The sequence below is a fragment of the Myxine glutinosa genome, chromosome 8, assembly GCF_964187855.1.
Source record: "Myxine glutinosa chromosome 8, kmMyxGlut1.1, whole genome shotgun sequence".
Classification (NCBI taxonomy): Eukaryota; Metazoa; Chordata; class Myxini; order Myxiniformes; family Myxinidae; genus Myxine; species Myxine glutinosa.
In genome coordinates this window covers 144079870-144087801 of record NC_136268.1, presented here as the reverse complement: position 1 = coordinate 144087801, position 7932 = coordinate 144079870, and the positions used below count along the sequence as shown (strand labels likewise).

The window sequence follows — 7932 nt, the reverse complement described above, 5'->3', positions numbered from 1 at the left end:
AGCGCGATTAGTCAACGTTCGGGTATAATCGGGTAACTTGTGCAGACGTGGTCATACCAAACCGCTCGGTAAATAACATCTAAGCCACGTCTGTAACAATATATATATGCACCATAGAGTGATATATATATATATATACCGTATATATATATATATATACATATGTGCTCTATTCTCAAATGTTCAACATCAAAAGAGACCGTAGAATGAACCATTTAAATGGTCTTTGTGTGACTTGGCCAGACTCAGAACGGTAGACCTCGCAGACTCAAAGCGGCCATTACTCACACTGCATTTGTACTTTAAAAAAAAACAAAAAAACAAGGTCCCACCGAGATTTGAACTCAGATCACTGGATTCAAAGTCCAGAGTGCTAACCATTACACCATGGAACCAACACACAATTCAATGCAAAACAATGACCTTCCTCACCCGATATTAGGAGGGTTTGTTCTGCAGTTCCAGATTTATGCTTCCCACATGTGAGTGGGTAAGAGTGGGAATCGAACCCACACCACCACGTGCAGAAAGAAACAACTCTTGACGAAACAGGGAGGTGACGACACCGATTATTGAAACGAAATCTATACCATCAGGTAAATGTGAATAATGCACGAAACCTTAAAGGGGAACCCAAACGCTCAGATCACCTCGACGCTTCTATCCCTCGATACACTATAAAAAAAACTGAACATAAAAATAAACTTGTCACTTTCAGTTTTTGAAATGTGCAGCTTTACAAACACGTTTCTTCAATTGTAATGGCTGATTATGTAACGGGAACTTCACTTCAATCACCTGGTTGATCAACAATGGCATGCTTGAGTGGTTCTGTATAGGGATATTTCCCTTTAAATAATGACCCTCATAATGAAATCCTTCAGTTCTCGTGGTTAGACATTCATTTACTGCTGTCGATAGTCACTCTAGAGTCTAGAGGCTTCTGACAGGGAAAACAACAAGAAAATTCAGATGCCACGCCTGACATATGAACAACGTTTAAGGGCAATTGGGATGCTTGAGGCTGGTGTAAGCCAGCGAACAATTGTCCAACGTCTTGGTTGCTCACAGAGCCTGCCATCTCCAACCTGGCCAGGTGTTACGGTGAAACTGGAATTGTGAATGATGGTCCAGGAAGAGGAAGACCACGGGTAACCACCCCAAACCATGACCGCTGCATTGTGCTGCAGCATCTTCGTGATCGTTCCGCATTGCGACGCAAACAGCTGCAGTGACAAAAGGTCCCCACAACAACCGCATCAGTGTCTCTACTGTGCGGAGGTGCTTGAGAAGTCAGGACCTGGTGGCAAGACTTCCTTGTAGAGGTCCAGTGTTGAATGCAGTGCATCGGCGGAACAGACTAATATGGTGTCTGCAGCATCGCCGCTGGATACAGCAACAGTGGCGTGCAGTCTTGTTCAGCGATGAGTCCAGATTTTGCCTCCATGCTGCTGATGGGCGTCAACGGGTATGGCGCAGAGGTGGGGAAAGGTATGCATCATGCTGTATTTGCCAGAGCAATCGTTGGGAAGGACCCAGTGTGATGGTATGGGCCGGCATTTCCACCTGTTTCATGACACCTCTGGTCGTCATCGAAGGCAATCTCACTAGTCAGCGTTATGTCAATGAAGTTTTGAGACCCCATCTGCTGCCATTTCTCCAGGCTCATCCTGACATCGCAGTTTTCCAGCAGGACAATGCTCGACCCCATGCTGCTCACCTGACCACCAACTTCCTCCAGGAACAGGGTGTTGAAGTGGTGCCTTGGATGCCTTATTCCCCTGACCTCAATCCCATTGAGCATTTATGGGATGAGCTTTGTCGACGTCTTGCATCGAGGAGATCAATGGCTGTCAATCGGCAAATGCTCATTCAAGTCTTGTAGGAGGAGTGAGACAGACTTCCCAGGACCGCATCAGACGCCTGGTACAGAGCACGTGCCGGAGGTGTCCAGCCTGCATCACAGCTCAGGGAGGACACACACGATATTGAGGACTGCTGTCATTCTGTCCTTGACTGTTAGGAGTGTTGTGTCCATTCCTGTGTCATTTTGTTTTGACTATATTCAGGTGCGTGCCTTTGTGTTGCAGTGCTGTGACTTTTATTGCACCACCCCTTGTGATGTTCATGCTTTTCACCCCTCAGCCCAAATTGGGCAAAGGGGTATTGTCGTCACGGGCGTCGTCCGGGCGTCCGTCAACTTTTGGTTTCCGTCAATTTCAAGGAGAACGGCTTGTCCGATTAAATCCATTTTTGCAGTGTATGTTGAGGTTGAGTGGAGGAAGGTTTTTTTCGAAAATAGGCGCGCTGCGATTTTCAATATGGCCGCCATGGCAGCCATCCGGGCGTCCGTCAACTTTTGGTTTCCGTCAATTTCGAGCAGAACGGCGTGTCCGATTAAATCCATTTTTGTAGTGTGTGTTGGGATTGAGTAGAGGAAGGTTCCTTTCGAAAATGGGCGCGCTGCGATTTTCAATATGGCCACCGCAGCAACCATCTTGAAATTGGTTTCCGTCAATTTCGAGCAGAATGGCTTGTCCGATTAAATTCATTTTTGCAGTGTATGCTGGGGTTGGGTAGCGGAAGGTTCCTTTCGAAAATGGGCACGCTGCGATTTTCAATATGGCCGCCACGGTAGCCATCTTGAAATTGGTTTCCATCAATTTCGAGCAGAACGGCTTGTCCGATTAAATCCATTTTTGCAGTGTCTGTTGGGGTTGAGGTGAGGAAGGTTCATGGGCGCGTTGCGATTTTCAATATGGCCGCCACGGCAGCCATCCTTAAATTGGTTTCCACCATGCATGGGCTGAGGGGTTACGCCCGCTTTGCGGTGCTATTTATTGTTTTTTGTGATTGAGGCAACCTCTTGTTTATTGACATGTGTTTAGTAAAGAAAGCTGAACTTTACCTCTGTGTTCAAATATTTTTCATTTTTGCGTGGAGGATTTCAATGAGTGTCCTTCTAAAGATTTGATAAGTTTATTTTGATGTTGAGTATAGTATGATGTGTCTTTTCCCGATTTGTGATATATAAAGTTGGTAATTTTGTGATTAAATGCCGAATTATTCTTCTTATTCACGATTATTCGTGATGTCACACTGCGATGTCAGGTGCTACTTCCATATTGTTTATGGCCGGGTTACATCGTTGCCATAAATTCGACCAGGTTTGTCCGAAACACCCGAATGCAGTGGATCGGGCCTACAAAATATTCGGTTTTGTGAATTTTTGTTTTGTATTTATCAATTAATACAAGATCCCTAATAAACCGTCAGTTGAAGGGAAAAACAAAATCTACCAATCTGGAGTGATCATGTGACCGGCATTTTCATATGCACGACGAACATACCCCCTCAATCTTCTTCTTCACTAACAGCAGATTCGTCTGATTCCCGCTCAAAAGGCGCAAAACGATAAGGATCCACATACCTTCAAAAGTGTTTCTATCACAACTTTTGTCTCCAATAGTCTCTTCCCAATCCCACTGATCACTTTCAACCTACTCAGAACCTTCAGAGTTTCTAATGATGGAGGAATCAGTATCGGAATCAGAGCTCGACCTGCACTGTTTCTCAATGTAAAACCGCCATTTGGATCAAAGTGAGATCACAAGGTGACGTCTTTGGCAAAATCGAAAATCGACACTCTCGAGATTTTAGCAACACTTCATGATTGGCAAAAAAAATTCCCTTCAAATTAGACTGTGATTAATGATTTTCAATGCTTTTCCGAAAAAAAATTGTGTTTGGGTTTCCATTTAACCTGAATAATATATTCAAGTTTGTTTAAATTTATTACCCCGTGCGCAAAGCGAGGTTAAGCAATTGCTTCACTGACTGTGCGTCTGTCCACAGACATCAGTCTATGATTGAAGAACTACTCATTTTCAGTAATTGAATTCAATATTTTGGATTCATACATATGTATATATATATGAATATATACAGTCACGTGAAAAAGTAAGTACACCCCTACATTTATCACTACTTCAAATACCTAAAATTAGAATCAGGTGCACCAGCCCAGGTGCAAATGATTAAAACATCGTTAGAGAGGATCTTGGAGGAACCTGTCTTATTTAAACCTCAGACATTTAGTTTGCTCTTTGCTGTTGAAGTGTGCGGCGTCACCATGCCTTGATCAAAAGAGCTCTCTGAGGCCTTCAGAAAGAAGGTTATAGATGCCTACGAGTCTGGGAAGGGATTTAAAAAGATCTCCAAACAATTTGAAATCAATCATTCGACTGTCCAGAAGATCATCTACAAGTGGAGAAGATTTCAAACAACTACCAACTTGTTCAGGCCGGGCTGCCACAGCAAGTTCAGCCCGAGAGCAGACCGCAAGATGCTGAAAGAAGTCTAAGAATCCCAGAATGTCATCACGGGACCTACAGGTAGCTCTTGCCACTGTTGATATAAAAGTGCACGAGTCTACCATTAGAAAGAGGCTGCACAAATTTGATCTACATGGGAGGTGTGCCAGGAGGAAACCTTTGCTGTCCAGAAAGAACATCAGGGCAAGACTAACGTTTGCCAATGAACACCAAGGCAAAGACAAGCACTTCTGGAACAATGTGCTCTGGACAGATGAGTCAAAGGTAGAGCTATTTGGCCACAGTACCAGAAGACATGTTTGCCGAAAACGAAAGACAGCATTTGACCACAAGAACCTGATACCAACTATAAAGCATGGTGGTGGAAATATTATGGTTTGGGGCACCTTTGCTGCATCAGGGCCTGGGCAGCTCACCATCATATAATCCACTATGAATTCTTCATTGTACCAGAGGGTGCTTGAGGATAATGTGAGGCCATCTGTCGGAAAGTTGAAGCTCAACCGAAGGTGGACCTTGCAACATGACAATGACCTTAAACATACCAGTAAATCCACCAAGGAATGGCTGAAAAGAAAGAAATGGAGGGTTCTGGAAGGGCCAAGTCAAAGCCCGGATCTAAATCCCATCGAGATGTTGTGGGGGATTTGAAATGAGGTGTGCATGCAAGAAACCCCTCAAACATCGCACAGCTGAAAGAATTCTGCATGGAAGAGTGGGCAAAAATTTCTCCCAGTCGATGTCAGAGACTGGTAGACAGTTATAAGAAACGCCTACTTGAGGTTGTTTCTGCCAAAGGGGGCAATACCACCTATTAGAGCCAAGGGTGTACTTACTTTTTCCACATGCGAAATTTGCATTTATGTTTATTTAAATTATACAATGGACTACAAAATGTAAATGTTTCATGATATTTGTTATATTATATCACCTTTATCTATCAATATTGTTGAAATGAAGATCAAATAGCTGTATGTTGAAATATGTTGAAAAAGTCAAAACTTTACATGGGGTGTACTTACTTTTTCACGGACTGTAGATACTAGATACTAGTGGCCAATCCCACGGGCATGGACGTGTGTGACATTTGGACATCTTCATTTCGATGCTGCACATTCAGTTTTACAAAATGGTCACTGGCAATTTATCAGATCCACAAATGATGTAATCTTCACAATATATTTACTTCTGATAACATATGTGAATACATGTGTGTGCAAATGGGAAATACAGATCATGTAAAATGTCACTTCAAGAGCTCAAATCCTCTCCCTCGCACATCATGCACACTGCACCGGGGAGTGGGTAACACACGTGGGAGTGGGTCACACAAGTGGGAGAGTGGGTCACACACGGGGGAGAGTGAGTCATACACGGGGGAGAGTGGGTCACAAGCTGTGAGAGAGTGGGTTACACACGGGGGAGAGTGGGGGTCGTTTTACTCCTCTCCACTCATTCCTTTCCAACTCCTCCTCACTACTCTCCCCCTCCCCCAGTCTCCTCTCCCCCTCCCCCAGTCTCCTCTGCCCCTCCCCCACCCTCCTCTCCCCCTCCCCCAGTCTCCTCTCCCCCTCCCCCACTCTCCTCTCCCCCTGCCCCAGTGTCCTCTCCCCCTCCCCCAGTCTCCTCTCTCTCCTCCCCCAGTCTCCTCTCCCCCTTCCTCAGTCTCCTCTCCCCCCTTCATTCCGGCAGTTGTTCCAATCGAGCAGGTACGGTAAATATTAGAGGTAATTGAACTTTTCTCTTGGAGCAACACAGTGAAAATCGCCCCCTTGTCCTGTTCATTCATTAGTGAAATGTTTCACAGAACAGTACACGCATGGTGACATCATTGGACTCGCACCGCAATGATGATATTTAACAATATTATTCAATACTTCATCCGGATTCATTACAGATGCTGTTGTATATGTTTGCTGAGCACTTATATACCTTCCAATGTCGTTGTTGCTCAGCATCCCGTGCAAGTCTGTGTTAACATTCATTGGCGGTCTTATTCTGTTCCCTCATTATTTTATTCATTTTGGAGACAGCATTTACAAACACGCGTGGGGACATGTAAACGATGCTCCGCCCTCTCCCCACGTGCAGAGTACCTAATTGTAACTTTATATTGTGACTTCGTCTAAAGAATGTAACATTCCGACAATATGAAGACTACAGCTCAAATGGAAAAGTCCCTGGAAAAAAGTCTTATGGGTGGTGTATAAGAACATTACATTGCACCTTTCTGTCCCACGAAAACCAATGTTACTCTTTTCGTTACAGCGGACAAAATGCCTTTTTTTAAATTAAAGATTTCAATTAAACTTATTTAAAGTGTACGTGGACATAAGTAAAAAAATAAGAATGAAAAAATATCTCTCGGCAATTTCCCATCTGTTTATTTATTTATTTTACAAATGTGAATTACATGTCCATGCACACGTGAAATGGAGTTTGTTTATTAATGCTGGATGTGAACACGATTCAGCCTTGAAAACTCGTGCGAAAAAAAATATATCGATGGAATGAATGGAGTGTGAACAGGATTTACCTCTACTTCCATATAATAATATAAAAAAATAAAAATAACCACCTTTAGAGGCCATTTTTCCCCGCAAGCGGGGGTTGGCCTTTTTCGGGGACCGTGGTTGTTGGTGTTTTTGGTCCCCTTTTTGAAGCAATGTTTTACGGCCGGATGCCCTTCCTGACGCCAACCCTTTTTGTCGCCTTTTTATGACAACCAGGGAATTACCAGTGAAACTGGTACTCAATTAGCCGACCTCGGAGGGAATGACAGGCTGAGTCAACCCCCCGGCGTTAATTACAGCGATTGACCGGGATTCGAACCACGGGATTCTGAACCCAGGATCCTAGGTTCTTGTTGTAATATTTTATCCTAAGCCCTCACCCTAGCCGCTTGCCCAACACCAGAGCTAATAATTCCATATAATTCCATAATAACTTCCATATAATAATGATGAATGAAATTAGAATGAAGAAATATATTGGCAATTTCCCGTCTTTGGTGATACGTGAACTATGCACTGCCCCTCTCCCCACATTGTTGACTTTTTATTGTGACTATGTTGGAACCCATCTGTGGATCGGTCCCATCGGCCGATGGGTCTGACCCATCTGTGGATGCACGAGAAATGACAATGCAGACCCATCGGCCGATGGGTCTGACCCATCTGTGGATGCACGAGAAATGACAATGCAGACCCATCGGCCGATGGGTCTGCGCCATCTGCGGATGTGTTGTTCTCCTTGAAGGTGAACCCATCTGTGTTTCCTATGCATCAATGGTGGATGAGTATGTTTATTTGAACCTAAAAATAAGCAATTGATGTCATAAATGTTTATAAAGCAGTCCGTGACATGTGGTTTAATCTTTAAACATTTTAAAATCATCTCTGTTAAATTCCTACCACATGTAATTCCAATGACTGTGTACCTGATTGAAGAGCACCATTCTGTCAACACATTCCTTCAAGGTGAACAACACATCCGCAGATGGCGCAGACCCATCGGCCGATGGGTCTGCATTGTCATTTCTCGTGCATCCACATATATGGGTCAGACCCCATCGGCCGATGGGACCGATCCACAGATG

At 44.0% G+C, this 7932-nt stretch overlaps 1 non-coding gene across 1 annotated transcript; it reads right to left on the bottom strand.

The window, feature by feature from the left end:
* Nucleotides 1-323: 323 nt before the first annotated feature.
* On the bottom strand, nucleotides 324-395 carry TRNAQ-UUG (transfer RNA glutamine (anticodon UUG)). The gene has a single exon. It is a non-coding gene; the product is annotated as a tRNA-Gln (tRNA).
* Between the last annotated feature and the right edge of the window lie 7537 nt (nucleotides 396-7932).